The sequence below is a fragment of the Rhinopithecus roxellana genome, chromosome 11 (assembly GCF_007565055.1).
Source record: "Rhinopithecus roxellana isolate Shanxi Qingling chromosome 11, ASM756505v1, whole genome shotgun sequence".
Taxonomy (NCBI): Eukaryota; Metazoa; Chordata; class Mammalia; order Primates; family Cercopithecidae; genus Rhinopithecus; species Rhinopithecus roxellana.
The window spans coordinates 25,305,578-25,323,279 of record NC_044559.1 but is presented as its reverse complement, the minus strand read 5'-3'; the positions used below and the strand labels follow the sequence as shown (position 1 = coordinate 25,323,279).

The following is a 17,702-nucleotide window of genomic DNA, read 5'->3' as shown; positions in this document are numbered from 1 at the left end:
TTTCTCCATTCTTATAGATTCTTTGTAAAAGTTTTTAATGGTTGCAGATTATCATAGTTTAACATCCCCTCTATTATTTTAATATTAAAAATAACATTGCCATAAATATCTTTCTACAAAATCTTGTGAATTTAAGATTGTTTAGAATAGATTTCCTACAGTGGAACTATTGAGTCAACTGATAGGGGATATTTTTAAAGGGTTTTTTTTCTTTTAAGCAAATATTTCTATCTTGCTTTCCAAAAGTCTTGTATTAATATACCTTCTAACTAGCATTGTGTTAAAAAGTATCCATTTTACTGCATTCTGGCCAAAAGTACATTTTAAAATTTGAAAATAAAAGTTTAAATTTGGTATGCTTAAAGGAGCTTTATTTCATTACATATATATGTGTTGTTAAATAATGTAAATTTCAAACATACGTTGAAGTATAGCAATCAATAAATATAGTGGATATCCAAGAGCCTACGGCCTCATCCTGTCAAATCTTAATATGTCGCTCAATGTTTGCTTCAGATATTTTTTGGAATAAAAAAATTACAGATAAAGTTGAAGCCCCTTTGTATTCCTGCATCTTTCTCTTCCTCTGTCTTCTACCTTCTCGCAAGTAATGTTTCTTGAAATTGGTACTCATTATTCCCAGGCATTCTTAGACCCCTTTTCTATGTGTATGTCCATGTGCAACAGACAGGATGGTTTACATGTTAAAAACTTCATATGAATAAGGCTGGGTGCAGTGGCTCACGTCTGTAATCCCAGCACTTTGGGAGGCCGAGGCGGGAGGATCACTTGAGGTCAGGAGTTCGAGACCAGCCTGGCCAACATGATGAAACCCCATCTCCACTAAAAACACAAAAATTAGCAGGGTGTGGTGGTATGTGCCTGTAATCCCAGCTACTTGGGAGGCTGAGGCACAAGAATTGCTTGAACCTGGGAGGTGGAGGTTGCAGTGAGCTGAGATCGCTCCACTTCACTCCAGCCTGGGCGATAGAAAGAGACTCAGTCTCAAAAAAAAAAAAAAAAAAAAAAAAAAAAAAAAAAAAAAAAAAAAATCATCTGAATAGTACCATACAGGTTGAGCGCTCCTGATCTCCAAATCCAAAATCCAAAATGGTCCAAAATCCAAAACTTTTTGAGCTCTGACATTACACCACAAGTGGAAAATTCCACACCTGATCTTGTGTGGGGTGGGTTGCAATCAAAACACAGGCACATAACACACTGTTTATTCAGCATCCCCAAGGGGAAAAAGACTCTCCCAGCCACCTTCAACTGAGAGATATCTTTTCTGTGCATACCCAGATTCCCCCGTGCAAGCACACACACAAAGGGTGGTAAAATGGCATGTGTGCTGGTTGAACACACCCATGACAGGTCCCCACAATTCCCCATATGGAGCCAAGGCCTGCCCCTGTGCACTTCTCACTGTGGTATTTTTGCTTATTCTCTGCTCTCTGGTCTAATGATATTGTTTAAAATGTTGGCCAGGTGCAGTGGCTCACGTCTGTAATCCCAGCACTTTGGGAGGCCAAGGCAGGCGGATCACTTGAGCTCAGGAGTTCAAGACCAGCCTGGGCAACATGGCGAAACCCCTCTACTAAAAATATGAAAATTAGTCTGCTGTGGTGGCACGTGCCTGTAATCCCAGCTACTCAGGAAGCTGAGTCACAAGAATCGCTTGAACCCAGGAGGCCGAGGTTGCAGTGAACTGAGATCGCGCCACTGCACTTCAGCCTGGGCGAAAGAGCAAGATTCTGTCTCAAAAAAAAAAGAAAGAAAAAAGAAAATATCACAAAGGTCTGCAGATACCCCTGTGGATAAGAGCATTAAGAAAAATAAAGCATTTTTGTGTATCTATAACACAGAAAGTCAAACTGTTGGCGACCCTAGGCAGTGGTGTAAGTGTGAAATGTCTTACAGAAAAGTACAGTGTTGGAATGACCACCACATAGGACTTGAAGAAACAGAGGGATAGACTGTTGAAGTTCTGTGCTGCAAGTGACTAACAGGAGTTAATGAAAAATAGAAAAACCCTGCATAAAATAAGGGACCATCTCGATTGTGCACTGGAAAAATGATCCATCAGTATCACAGCGGGCACATGCCACTTAATGATATGCTGATCATAAAACAAGAAAGATCTATTATGATGAACTAAAAATTGAAGGGAATTGTGAATATTCAAGGTTGATTGTAGAATTTAAGAAAAAATATGGCATTAAATTTTTAAAGATTTTTGGTGATAAAACATCTGCTAATCACAAAGCAGCAGAGTAATTCATTGGCTAGTTTGCCAATGTCATCGCCGATGAAAACCTGACACCAGAGCAAGCCTATGATGGCCATGAAACATCACTGTTTTGGCGCTATTGTCCCAGAAACACACTGACCCCTGCGGATCAGATGGTCCCAACAGGAATTAAGGAACCCAAAGACAGAACTGTGCTGGGTTGTGCTAATGCAACAGGCACACATAAGCCCAAACTGCTGTGATAGGCAAAGGCTGCATCCTTGCTGTTTTCAAGAAGTGGTTTTCTTACCAGTTCATTATTATCCTAACACAATACATGAATTACCAGGGACTTCTTTTCTATTCTTTTTTTTCTGGAGACAGAGTCTTGCTCTGTCACTCAGGCTGGAGTGCAATGGAGTGATCTCAGCTCACTGCAACCTCTGTCTCCCAGATTCAAGCCATTCTTGTGCCTCAGCCTCATGAGTAGCTGGGATTACAGGCACCCGTCATCATGCCCAGCTAATTTTTGTATTTTTGAGAGACAGGGTTTCACCATGTTGGCCAGGCTGGTCTTGAACTCCTGTCCTCAGGTGATCCACCCACCTTGGCCTCCCAAAGTGCTAGGATTACAGTCGTGAGCCCACTCTCCTGGTCTTTTTTTTTTTTTAGACGGAGTTTCACTCTTATTGCCCAGACTGGAGTGCACTGGCACAATCTCGACTCACTATAACCTTTGCCTCCCCAGTTCAAACAATTCTCCTGTCTCAGCCTCCCAAGTAGCTGGGATTACAGGCAACCACCACTACGTCTGGCTAATTTTTGTATTTTTAGTATAGACGGGGTTTCTCCATGTTGGCCAGGCTGGTCTCGATCTCCTGGTCTCAGGTGATCCACCCACCTCGGCCTCCCAAAGTGCTGGGATTACAAGTGTGAGCCACTGCACCTGGCCTCTTTTTTCTTTTTTTAAAATTTTTTTAGAGATGACGTCTCACTCTGTTGCCCAGGCTGGAGTGCAGTGGTGCAATCCATAGCTCACTGCAGCCTTACACTCCTGGACTCAAGCAATCCTCCTGCTTCAGCCTCCCAAGTAGCTGGGCCTACAGGTGTGCACCCCACACCTGGCTAATATTTATTTATTTATTTATTTCTAAAGATGAGGTCTCACTATGTTGCCAAGGCTGGTCTCACACTCCTGGCCTCAAGCCATCCTCCCACCTCAGCTTCCTGAGTAGCTGAGATTACATGTATCATCAGGGACATCTTTGCTGATTAGTCTCACAAACATTTTGTACCAGTGGCTTGTGTCACTGTAGGGAGGGTGGACTGGATGACGACTGCAAGATTTTGTTTTTCTTTGACAACCGCTCTGCTCATCCTCCAGCTGAAACTCTCATTAAAAGTCATGTTTATGCCATGGGCTTTCTTCCAAACGTGACTTCATTACTTCAGCCATGTGACTAGGGTATCCTTAGATCAATGGATATCAATGGACAGTAAATATGGAAACACTGCACGCTAGCAGCAGTGAACAGAGGGGTGGGTGTGGAAGTTTTCAAAAGGCATTTAGCATGAAAGATGCCATGCAGTTTCTAATGCCTGGAACACAGTGACTAACGACATAGCCATGTGTGCATGGCACAACCTCTGGTCTGCGACTATGTTCAGTGATGACGATGAACAAGGTGATGACATGGAAGCATTCCATACGTGAAGTGGGAGAAAAAAATGATGTCTGACCTCCCTACGCAGGCAAAAAATATACCTTCAGAGTGTGTCAGCATGCTGGAAGAAGTGGATATACAAGTTTTTAACATCCATACTGAGGCTCCAGTTGTTCGTTCATTGACCGATGATGAACAATGGCAAAACAGTTCTGAACCAAGGTGCTTGTGGTAACAGTGATGATGAAGATAATGCTGTTATCACTGCAGAACAAGCACCTACAGGCGCCATGATGAAAGTATGCCACGGGCTCATTGAAGGACTAGAACGTTGTGTGTTTGAGGCAGGATAAGCAAGATGAGGACACTGTACCAACTTGTCCCCTTGTGTGAAGCCCTGCAGAACCCTTTTGCAGAGTCTCCTTTTGCTTGCAACTCTCCTGCGTCGGCACCTAGCACTTTTGCAAGATAAGCCACCCTACAGGATACCAGCAGATGGCCAGATGGTTACAAGTTGCTGCTGCCCGATTCAGCCCAGGAAAGAGAACAAAAGCCCCTTATTCATGATGTAGCTTCCCCAATCTCCAGCCAATCGACACCAAAAGCCCAAGAAGCTATTAGCTACGAACTCCTGCCTTGAGGGTAGGGACTTCTCCAGGGTTCTGCGTGTGCAGCTAGGCTCTAGGCTTAAGGTTTAGCTTATGGTGACCTTTTCCTTTTTTTTTTTTTTTTTTCTTTGAGGCAGGGTCTTACTCTGTTGCCCTGGCTGGAGTGCAGTGGCATGATCCCAGCTCACTACAGCCTTGAGCTCCCAGGCTCAGGTGATCCTCCCGCCTAAGTCTCCTGAGTAGCTGGTAGCTGGGATTAAAGGCACCTGCCACCACGCCCAGCTAATTTTTTTTTGTATTTTTAGCAGAGATGGAGCTTCACCACGTTGGCCAGGCTAGTCTCAAACTCCTGACCTCAGGTGAACCGCCTGCCTTGGCCTCTCAAAGTGCTGGGATTACAGGCATGAGCCACCGACCCCAGCCTACAGTAATCTTTTAATCAGAACACAGCATCATAGGTGGAGTCGGAAGCCCACTGCCGTGGTTGCTGTTGTCTGTCAGCTGATTCAGGGCTCTGATGACGCCACTGGGCTGCTTAGTGACCCTGAACACATTATGTTTTCACTGGTTTAATGCTATGTCATATTTTTTACTGTTAAGTACTCATGTGTGAATAAGTGTAAGAAAACAATTGGTTATAAAGGTAGCACATAAATTCAGAGTCCGGAATGCTGGTGATGGCAATCATCCGTAGATGTTCACGTGGGTGACTGCAGTGGTGATAACTTTGCTTTCTGGGCCTTCAATAGACTCAAACTGTTTCATGCACAAATTATTAAAAATATTGTATGAAACTGTGTAGTTTATAGGCTATGTGTATGGGGTACATGTGAAACATAAATGAATTTTATGTTTAGACTTAGGTCCCATTCCCAAGGTATCTCATTGTGTATATGTGAATATTCCAAAATGTGAAAAAATCTGAAATCTGAAATATTTCACATTCCAAGCATTTCAGATAAGGGAGACTCAACCTGCACTGTCGTGTCATTCCAAAACTTTCATTTTCCCTTAGCATTAATTTCTCCATTGATACATGTCGTGGTAGGTCATTAATTTTAACTGTTAGATAGCGTCACACCCTGCTATACTCCTCTATTATCTGCGTGATTTTCTGCCATAACTCCTAAAAGCTTCAGGTAGTGTCCAGTGCTGGTCTAGACTTTCCCTCACTGTATAAATTGAATGTTTTAACAGGAAACTGGAAAAGACCAAGGCCAGTTATTGATTTAGAATGCCATTGTACACTCAAAGGCTCTTTTTTTTTTAACTTTTTAGAAATATTGTCTCCATAAATTATTTTCACTTAGATAATTAGTCCATTGCTGGGATACTCACACTGTTCCACAGTCTCTGCCAGTTATTACAGCTCTGTAATGTTTTCAAGTCTTGCAGGAGATGGTCTGCCTCATAAGTTCCCACTCCTCGAGGTTTCTTTGCTATCTTTCTAAAGAATATTCTTATGTTTGTTCATCCAGATGAAATTTTGAATTTTTATTTCTGATCATCAGTTACTTCTTAAAAAAAAAGGATCCAACACTTGAATTGTATTTAGATGGAAATTATGCTTAATTTCATCCATATTCCATAGGGACTGCTTTCCTGGGTTAAATTGATGTGACTTGATGGTATCTTAAAAATACTTTTTGCTTGGAAATAAGTGGAGATTCTCATGTAGTTGTAATGATACAGAGAGTTCCCGTATACCCTTGACTCAGCTTTCCTCAATGGTAGCATGTTGAATAGCTAAAGTACAATATCACAACCAGGAAATTGACATGGATACAACACATAAACATTCAAATTTTGCCAGTGTTACATGCATGTGTGTGTGTGTGTAGTTCTAAGCAATTTTGTCACATTATAGGTGGTTGGGTTGTGGCCCCTCCACAGCCAAGAGGTAAGGCAGTCAGCACACCAGGCTCCCTTGTGCTGCCCTTTTATAGCCACAGCCATCTGTCTCTATCCCCTTTCCCTAAGCCCTGACAGCCACTGATGCTATCCATCTCTGCAACTTTGTCATTTCAAGAATGTTTGTTATATAAATGAAATCATCCAGTGTGTAGCCTTTCGAGGTCAGCTTTTGCAAACAGTGCAATTCTCTGTAGATCCATTCAAGCTGCTGCATGGTCCTTTTTTTTTTTTTTTTTTTTTTTTTTTTTGATGGAGTCTCACTCTGTCGCCCAGGCTAGAGTGCAGTGGCGTGATCTCGGCTCACTGCCAGCTCTGCCTTCTGGGTTCACATCATTCTTCTGCCTGAGCCTCCTGAGTAGCTGGGACTACAGGTACCCGCCACCACGCCCGCTTAATTTTTTGTATTTTTAGTAGAGACAGGGTTTTATCGTGTTAACCAGGATGGTCTCGATCTCCTGACCTCGTGATCCGCCTGCCTCAGCCTCCCAAAGTGCTGGGATTACAGGCGTGAGCCACCGTGCCCAGCCAGCTTGGTCCTTTTTAGGAGCAGCATGGGAGTCTCTTTAGAACGTGTGACCCTCCCATCCAAACTTCAGCCATGCCTGGCCTTTTCTGTGTGTATTAATTTCCTAAGCCTGCCGCAATAAAATACCAAACACAGTGTGGCTTGAAACAACAGAAATTTGTTGTCTCATGGTTCTGAAGGCTGGAAGGCTGCAATCAAGGTGTCAGCAGGTGTCTGATGGTTCTAGGGGAGAGTACTTCCTGGCCGCATCTAGGTTATGACATTTGCCAGCTGTCCTTGTCATTCCTTTGCCATTGCTCCTGCCACACGGCTGTGCTCTCCCTGTGTCTCTTCCCAGAATCCTGCCTCTGTGCATGTTGACATCCAAATTCTGTCTCCTTATAAGCACACCAGTCATACTGGATCAGGGCCCATCCCAGTGACCTCGTTTTAACTTGATTGTCTTGGTAAAGACCCTATCTCCAGACCCTGTGTGGTAGCTCATGCCTGTAATCCCACCACTTTGGGAACCCGAGGGGGGTGGATCATGAGGTCAGGAGTTCAAGTTCAGCCTGGCCAGCATGGTGAAATCCTGAATCTACTAAAAATACAAAAAATTAGCCGGGCATGGTGGTGCACACCTATAGTCCCAGTTACTTGGGAGCCTGAGGCAGAAGAATTGCTTGAACCCAGAGGCGGAGGCTGCAGTGAGCTGAGATCCGGCCACTGCACTTCAGCCTGTGCGACAGAGTGACACTCCGTCTCAAAAAAAAAAAAAAAAAAAAAGACCCTATCTCCAAATAAGGTCACATTCTGAGGGTTGGGGGTTAGGACTTCAACATATATTTTTAGGTGGACACATTTCAACTCATAACAACACGATATCATTATTTTTGAGAGCAAAGTCCAGTATCTGTTTTCTCGGACCAAAGGAAATGAGATGGCTTGGGAAGAGTGGGCTTCCTTGGCTGAGCATCCACCATTCAGGAGAGACTCTGGTGAGGGTCGTTCTGGGGCTTCTCGCAGGGGATCCATGCAGGGTGGGGATCAGCTCAGCAGTTATCATTCAGAACAGAGCTGGAGGTGAGGATGAGGCTCAGGCTCAGGAAAGAAAAGTCCCAGTGACAGGGTCTTTGGCCATAGACTGTGGGCAAGATGCAGACAGAGGACTCAGCTGGGGAGGGGAGCCAGGCAGAGGGGAGGATGGCAGATGGAGTCAGGAAGAGGGGAGGATGGTAGACAGAGACATCAGGAAGAAGAGAACCCAGGTTAAGGGATTTTTTTTTTCGCTTTAGAATCCTAAATTTTTAAATGGAGATATATTCATATGACATACAATTCACCATGTTATTTCATTTTATTTTTATTTTTTGAGACAGGGTCTTACTCTGTCACCCAGGCTGGAGTGCAGTGGAGTCATCACGGCTCACTATAGCGTAGACCTCCTGGGCTCAATCAATCCTTCCACCTCAGCCTCCCAAGTAGATGGGACAACAGGTGTACACTACCATGCCCAGATGATTTTTGTACTTTCTGTAGAGAGGGGGTTTCTCCATGTTGCCCAGGCTGGTCTCAAACTCCTGAACTCAAGAGATCCTCCTGCTTTGGCCTCCCAAAGTGCAGGGATTACAGGTGTGAGCCACTGTGCTGGACCCGGCCGAGGTGATGCATTTTCTAATGGCCACCTAGTAATAGTGTACTTGGCTTTTAACTTTGGAACGAGGGCCAATTAGTCTATAGAGGTCCCTGTCCCTATAAGGGAATCCAATTGCTGCAGCCAACCTGGAGACCTCAAGGCAGTGAGACTGAAGTGGGGAAAACGAAAGAAAATGAGTCGACTGACAGAAGGGGTTTCCTTAAGAGTATAGGTATAGAAGAAGGAACTGCTGTTCAATATTCAAGTAGAAAAAACATCGCATTTCCTTATTTTTGTAAATTATATCAGATGTGGCTCTGAGCTTCCACTTGCCAAGATCAACAAAAATCTAACACTGTTTTTCCCTCCACTCCCTGCTGTGGCAAATACTTCTCTTCCCTTCTCTGGGGTTGTACCAACACCCAGGAAAAATAGAGGGAAGTGGCCTGGGCCTGGGTGGCCTTGGTCATTACTAAGACAGTCATTGCCCAGACCCACCTCGCCCTCTGTCCTCAGCAAACCCGCCTCACTCCCCTCTAGTTAGTTAACCTCTAGTTAACCTCTTCCCAAACACTTTTTGCATATCCACTTATCCTCACTGACAATCTAGCCAGATTATTTTAATTAGCCTTGTTCTTCCTCTAAAAAAAAAAAAAATGCCTATTTGGTCAGTCTCCCTGGCACCCTGCAGTCAGATAAACAAATGAACATCAAACACATAAACAGTCAGTGAACTGCATCCCTGGAGTGAGAAAACCCCAAATTCTAGAAGATAAAACTGGCCTGCTCTCAGGGAAAATCACCCTTCACTTTCTTTTTTCCTGCGATGAATCTTTGAAAGGAAAAATTCCCAAGAGACCAATCTATGTCTTGATGATTCACCCAATTGTATAAATTCGAAGCCTCCTCAGCCTCAGCCTCCAGAGTAACTGGGACTGCAGGCACGCGCCACCATGCCTGGCTCATTTTTGTATTTTTAGTAGAGACGGGGTTTCAACATGTTGGCCATACTGGCCTCGAACTCCTGACCTCAGGTGATCCACCTGCCTCAGCCTTCCAAATTGCTGAGATTACAGGCGTAAGCCACTGCGCCCATCCTGTTGTTGAACTCAAAGCTGTTTTGCAATTGTACTTTTTAATTGGAAGCACATTCTCTCCAGTTTTTGTGTTTTATTGGCCATTAGTCTCTGTTTCTGGCACTGTGCACATGTAGAAGGCAACGATAAATAATGTCATGTGAATAAAACAGTGGCTTTGCACAATTTCAACCCTCTTCTGAGTCTTCAAGAACATCTGAATTACACCCACCACTCACTGTCAGAAGCCCCTCTTTATTTTCTACCTTATTTCTTTTTTTTGCTTTCTTATTTCTATAATACCTTGCACCTCTTATGCAGGAGCCCTGTGAATATCTGCTTTTGAGCATCACATGTTGTGAATGAGAATTATGAGATAGGTTTTCATAAGTCTTAAAAATAATAGTCTTGCTCTGTCATCCAGGCTGGAGTCCAGTGGCACGATGATAATTCACTGCAGACTTGACTTCCTGGGCTCAAGCAATCCTCCTGCCTCAGCCTCCCAAGTAGCCAGGACTACTGACACATGCTCACTATACCCAGCTAATTAAAACATTTTTTTCTGTAGAGATGAGGTATCACTATGTTGCCCAGGCTGGTCTCAAACTTCTGGCCTCAAGGGCTTCTCCTCTCTTGGCCTCTCAAAGTGCTGGGATTACAGGTGCGAGCCACCGTGTGCAGCCTGGTTTTTATATTTATGTATGCTTTATGTCTGTATGTGTGCATCTATACCTATCTATTTATTTATATATCTATCTCCAAATGGGTTTCTTTGGGCAAGTTATTAACTTCTCAGTGCCTTCCTTTCCTCATCTGTAAAATGGAAATAATAGAACCTACACCATAAGGTGTTTGAGAGGATTAAATGAGTCAACAAAAGCATTTGAAGAGTGCTTCACATGTAATAAGCTCTCAATACATGTTAGATATGAAATATACAACAGATACTCTGTAATATGTTGTCCTTGGTAAACTATCTAAGGTGATTGTAGAGAAAGTTGTTAGCTAAAAATGTGAAGTACAATTTAGGGGCTGAAGAGTGTCTGGAGAAACATTATCTGTGATACTAAGCTAGGGCCATCTGTCCAGGCAGAATGCCAGAGTGGGGAGAAGGCGGGTGGGGAGGTCCCATGAACAGATAGTGAGGATAAACACCCCACCCTGAGTGGAAATCCCAACAGCTGGGAGCAATGTTCCGGGTCTCTTGCTGTCCCTTCTTACAGCAAGATGATGCCCAACTAAGATAGTAAAACTATGAAGCGGATTGCCCCAAGAGGAAGTGGCTTAATGTTCCCTCCTGTTTGTAATTCCCCTACTGCCATCATCCTCCTAAGAGCACAGCGTGGCCTCTTGCCCACCAGTCTCTTACCTCACCTCACCGAAGATTGGCTGCCCTTTCTCTTCCATCTCCAACCCCTCCTCTACCTTCCTTACCTCCTGGTAAGAATCTGGGAGAAGGGAAATCTTTAAAGAGTTTTCTGCCTTCACCTTTGTTTTTTGGTTCATCTCTTAATGATCTCAGGATAAAATGAAAGGAGAGAGTGATAGAAACTCAGGGTTTAAAAAAATGTAAACCCAAGATGTGTCTGGGAATCGCAAACTCAAATGCCTACAGGGTACAGGCCACAGGGTTGGGGGCACCAGACAGGAGGGAGTAGGCTGCCAGCTCTGGTAGGGTATAAGAGAGCAATGCATGTCTACTACCTCATATTTTTAGTTAGGTTTTTTGTTTTGTTTTGAGATAAGGTCTTGCTCTGTCGCACAGGCTGGAGTATAGTGGCGTGATCACAGCTCTTTGCAGCCTCTACCTCCTGGGTTTACATGATCCTCCTGACTCAGACTTCCAAGTAGCTGGGACTACAGGAGCATGCCCCCTCACCAGGCTAATTTTTGTGTTTTTGCAGAGACCAGATTTTGCCATGTTGCCCACGCTGGTGCCGAACTCTTGGGCTCAAGCAATTCTCCCATCTTGGCATCCCAAAGTGTTGGGATTACAGGGATGAGGCACTATGCCAGCATATTTTCAGTTTTTGAAGAGACTTTGAAGTTATAGGTCCTTGTGTAAAATCTCCCACTTTATAAATAGTGATCATGGTTTTAGAAAAAAATATCAAAATCCTCCTGGGCGTAGCGGCTCACGCCTGCAATTCCAGCATTTTGGGAAGCTGAGGTGGGTGGATCACTTGAGGTTAGGAGTTCAAGACCAGCCTGCCCAACAGCATGAAATCCCATCTCTACTAAAAATATAAAAATTAGCCCGGTGTGGTGAATGCATGCCTGTAATCCCAGCTACTCAGGAGGCCGAGCGGGGAGAATTGCTTGAACCTGGGAGGTGGAGGTTGCAGTGAGCCAGGAGATCGCACCACTGTGCTTCCAGCCTGGGTGACAGTGAGACTCTGTCTCAAAAGAAAAAAAAGAAAGAAAAGAAAAGAAAGAAAAAGAAAAAATCAAAATCCCATGCAAGTCAAAGTCAAGCCACAGCCTTTGCGACATCTAATCCATAGCAATCTTCTTTTAGCCAGGCAACTATTAGAAGTGCTTCTATTCCCCTACCGTGTTAGAAAATCAGAAATATTTAATTTACTTGAAATGAATTTGGTTCATGAATTTCATTTTATTTTACTTTCCTGTTTGTTTATTTATTTATTTATTTACTTTGAGGCAGAATCTCACTCTGTTGCCCAGGCTGGAGTGCAGTCGTACAATCTCGGCTCACTACAGCCTCCGCCTCCTGGGTTCAAGTGATTTTCCTGCTTTAGCCTCCCAAGTAGCTGGGACTACAGAAGCTACAGAAGTTTATTATAATAATAAGACCAAAACGTCCGGCTAATTTTTGTATTTTTAGTAGAGACAGGGTTTCACCATGTTGGCCAGACTGGTCTCGAAGTCCTGACCTCAAGTGATCCATCTTCCTTGGCCTCCCAAAGTGCTAGGATTACAGGCGTGAACCACCATACCCAGCCTATTTTTTTCAAATTGACAAATAATTATTTATTAGTTCTTTCAAGAATCCTTGACCTAAAATGTTAAACATAAAATGTCTACGAGGTATAACATTTAACAGATATTATAATTTTTTAATGTAAAAATTTATAGGCTTCTAAGTTGAAACATAAGCTATTTATGAACCTAAAACTATTTTATTTATTTCTCTGGAGTTAAAGTCATTTCTCTCTCTCTTTTTTCCCTAAATTATTCCTTTAGCTGTCATAAAGTATTTTTAAAAAACCACCCAACACAGCTGCTTTAAATAAATAAAATAAACAGGCTTCAAAATGAAACTGTTTCCAAAATACATAACCAATGCTAGATTTTATCTTTTTAATTTAGTTTAATTAAGAAAAAATTTAAGAGACAAGGTCTCGCTGTTTTGCCTAGACTGGTCTCAAATTCCTGGTCTCAAGTGATCCTCCTATCTCAGCCTCCCAAAAGGTGTTGGGATTACAGGCATGAGCCACCACAGCTGGCTCCAAGAACAGATTTAGAATTTGGATCTTGGTAGACTGAGGTAGCTCAGCTAGGGAAGACTGTTAGACCTAAAAGAAGGTTCATCTATTTCAGAAACTCTCTCTACATGTTCTCCCAAAAGCAATAGGCAAATTTTGTTTACTGATGCAAAGTAAATATGAAAACAAGAGATGTGCTTTGGTATCTTGTGACTTAATTTAAATGGCCTTGAAAGGAGAAAATGCGCCACTCTAAACCCTTCCTCCTTCTTGCTGGTTGGAATGCAGCCATAATGACTGGAGCCCCAGCAGTCATACTGGACCATGAGGTTTCTTGAAAATGGAAGCCACAAGCCATCCATGGAAAGAGGGTGAGTCCCTGACACCAGAAGGACCAAACCAGCCTGATCTGTCTGTCTTTGAATTTACTGAATGTGAAGGAGAACATTTATGTTGTTTGTCCTTATTTTTGGTTTTTGGGTTTTTCTCTAACAACTTTTTTCTTTCTTCTTTTTCTTTTTAAGAGATAGTCTCCCTGTGTTGCCCAGGCTGGTCTTGAACTCCTGGGCTTAAGGGATCCTCCCCACCTTGGCCTCCCAACGTTCTGGGATTACGTGGCATGAGCCACCATGCCAGGCCCTAACAACTGAATTTTCTCCTGACAATATGTCTAAAAAGAGAAAATACATTTTCAATAGACTTGGATTTTTTTCCCTTGTAGATTTCGTTTGTATTAGCTATAGTGTTTTCATGTTCTTGATGGAAGTAAAGACATATAGTATATTGTTTATTTTCATCAATTTTAACATACCAGTAAGCTGATCCCCACATCTTCATTTCATTTTTGTGATTTAAAACACATTTCATTATATTACATTTATATAGAACATATAGTGATATTATATTTTTAAAGAGAAAGAAGCTTATTATTATAATAAACTTAATAATCAAATTTATAATAGAAAGAATATTCATAAAGTTATAATGTATACAAGATTATTCTAAGAATTATATTACGAAAAACATATTCATATTGGGCATTTCTTCATTTAACCTGGTGAGTCGGATTTTAAAGGGAAATTCTGGCTAGTCATATTACCTACTTGGCCTAATTGACAAATTTTTATGATTTAGGTCTTTGAGGCAATGGCTGGTTGTATTACTGGTCTCTAACCTTCAATTGCCAGAGCAGATCTCAGTGGCTTTTGAAAAACACTATCTTATTAACTGGATATATTTATTCAATCATCTGTACTCCCTAACTTAGTGACACTGATACACAAAGTCCTCCTGACTTTTTCATCATTTCTGTAGAGCGTTTCTTATCTCCAGATTTTCTGAAGCAGGCAAAAACTCATACTTATGAGCTACATAACTTACAAGGCCCAGTGCAGAATGAAAACACGAGGCCCCTTGTTCAAAATTCCTAAGAATTTCAGTGTGGTAACAGCAGGGCATCAAACCAAGTTCAGGGCCCTTCTAAGCAATGAAGCCCTGTGTTACAGTCCAGGTCACATGCCCATCAACTCAGCCTTGGGTAGATCCTAAATTGAATCAGCTCCCACATTAATCAACTGATAGAAGAAGATACATGCCATTTCTAGGTGTATTATTTACCTCAGTGTCTGCTATTCCTTTACACACAAAGTCCAGCATTCAATCCAAATTGTAAGAAAGCCCAAAAACAAAACAGTCAACGGAATCAGACAGAGAAACGCTGCAGATGCTCAAACTAGCAGAAATTTTAACTGATTAGTATGTTAAAGAGTCTAGTGAAAAGTGAACAACATACATGATGGAGAATTTGATCAGAGAGATGGAAACTCTAAAAAAAGAGTTAAATGAAACATGAGCAATGAAAATGATTGTTATAGACTGACTCAGGTATCCCCAAATGTATATATTGAAGCCTAGTCCCCAATGTCACTGTATTTGGAAATAGAGCTTGGCTTAGCAGACTAATGCAATCATGGTCTCAGCTTTAAAGGATTCCTTCAACAGGCTTATTCACAAAATGAATGTAGCAGAAGAAAGAATTGGGGAACATGAAGAGAGGTCAATGGAAATTATCCACACTGAAACTTAAGAAGTAAAAAAGGAGGAGAAAAAAAACTAGCATTTCAAAAACCGTAGGATAATATGAAATGGTTTAACATACATGTAATTGAGTCCCAGAAGAAGAGACAAGAGGCCAGAAGAAACGATCACAGCTGAGGTTTTCCCCAGATGAATGAAAAACAACAATCCACAGATGCAAGAAGCTCAGATAACCCTAAGCAAGATAAAAATGAATAAAAGCACACCTGGGCACGTCCTAGACAAACTGTTGAAAATCAGCGTGAAGAGGAAATCTTTGAAGGCAGCCAGAGAATAAGGAAATAGTCCATAAGGAAGACATTCTATGAAGCAGACTTCTTATCAGGCACTATGCAAGCAGAAGATGATGGAATGACATCTTTAACATAGTTAAAGAAAAAAATCCACCTAGAATCTTACATTCAGTGAAAAAATTTTAAATGATGAAAACATTTCATAAATAAAAAATAAAGAGTTTTTTTGGCAAATAGAAGAGAATTTTTCATCATAAGTACTACACTACAAGAAATTTTAAAGTAAATTCTCCAGGCAGAAGGAATCTGAGACTGGAAAGAAATTCAGATCTACACAAAGGAATGAGGAGTGCTTGAAACCACTGTTCTGCCGTAGTGACAGAAAAAAATATTAAAATGTGGGCAAATATGGAAAACATTTTTTCTTATTTTAATCTCTTTTAAAAGATAATTGACTCCCTAAAGCAAAAATAGTAACAATATATTATGAGATTTATAACATGTAGTAGTATAATGCATTTTAATAACAGCACAAAGGATGAGAAAGAGAAAATAAAAATATACTACTAAAAGATTATGCATTTAAGGGGAAGTGTTATAATATTATTTGAAGATAGGCTGTGACAAGTTAAAAATGTATGTTATAAATTCTAGGGCAACCACTGAAAAACAAATAAAAGTATAGCTAGTAAACCAAGAGTAGAGATAAAATGGAGCCATAAAAATACTCAGTTAATTGGCCAGGTGTGGTGACTCACACTTGTAATCCTAGCACTTTGGGAGGCTGAGGTGGGTGGATCACCTGAGGTCTGGAGTACGAGACCAGCCTGGCCAACATGGTGAAACCCTGTCTCTACTAAAAATATGGAAATTAGCCAGGCATGGTGGTGCACGCCTGTAATCCCAGCTACTCAGGAGGCTGAGACAGGAGAATTGCTTGAACCTGGGAGGTGGAGGTTGGGGCGAGCTAGGATAATACCACTGCACTCCAGCCTGTGCAACAGAGCAAGACTCCATCTCAAAACAAATAAACAAACAAACAAACAAACAAAACAAAACAAAACAGTTAATCAAAAACAAGGACAGGGCATAAGAAAAAAAGGAAAAAGGAATAGATGGGACCAATAGAAAACACATAGCATGATGACAGATTTAAATTTGGTCATATCAATAATTAAACTAAATATACATGCTTTAAACAGCTCCAGAAATCAGATGAATTATCAGATTGGATTTCCAAAAGCAGGACCCAACTATATTCTTTCTACAACAATCCCATTATAAATATAAAGACACAGCTAGGTTAAAAGTAAAACAATGAAAAAAAAATACCATGCTAACACTAATAAAAAGAAACCCAAAATAGCTATATTAATATCAGACAAAGTGGACTTCAGGATAAAGAATATTACCAGGGATAAAGAAGGACATCGCATACTAACAGGGTGAATTAATCAAGAAGACATTACAATCTTATATGTGAATGTACTTAATAACAGAGCTTCAAGACACATTAAGCAAAAACTGATAGAACTAAAAGGAGACATTTTAAAAAATCTGTAATTATTGTTGAAGTGTGGTCCAGCACTCCTCTGTCAGTAACTGATAGAACAAGTAGATGAAAAAAAATCAGTAAGACTATAAAAGATCGAAAACACTTTCAAGACAGTCCATCCAACAACAGCAGAGAGAATACACATTGTTTACAAACACACATGGAACATTCACCAAGAGAGATCCCTTTCTGAACCATTGAAAACAGATTCTATTCTGGGCCTCAATAAACATAAAAGGATTCATATCATATAAAGTATATTATCTACACAACATAATTAAAATGAAAATCGTTAATAGAATGATATCTAGAAAATTCTCAAATATTTGAAAATTCAACAAGACATTTTCAAATAATCCACAGGTCAAGGAAGAAATTACAAGGTAGAAATTTTTTTTAACTGAATGGGATGAAAATGCATTATTTAATCCGAGGGCTGCAGCTAAAGCAGTGCTTAGAGGGAAATTTATAGTATTAAATGCCTATATTAGAGAAATAGAAAAATCTCAATTCAATGATCTCAGCTTCTACCTAAAGAAAATATAAAAAGAAAAGCAAATTAAACTGAAAGTAAGCAGAATGAAACAAATAATAAATAGCAGAAGCCAATGAAATTAAAACAAAATTAATAGAGAAAATTGAGGATACTAATAGCTTGTTTTGAAACAAGCATTAAAACGTACAACCCTGTAGCCAGACTTTTTAATGAACACCAGTGCCACTTACCAATCCCAGACT

General features: G+C 41.1%; 1 long non-coding RNA gene across 1 annotated transcript; it reads left to right on the top strand.

The window, feature by feature from the left end:
• Positions 1-10,904: 10,904 nt before the first annotated feature.
• Positions 10,905-15,805, top strand: LOC115900475. Its single transcript, XR_004060151.1, has 3 exons — positions 10,905-11,073; positions 13,368-13,450; positions 15,081-15,805. It is a non-coding gene; the product is annotated as an uncharacterized LOC115900475 (long non-coding RNA).
• The last annotated feature ends 1,897 nt before the right edge of the window (positions 15,806-17,702 follow it).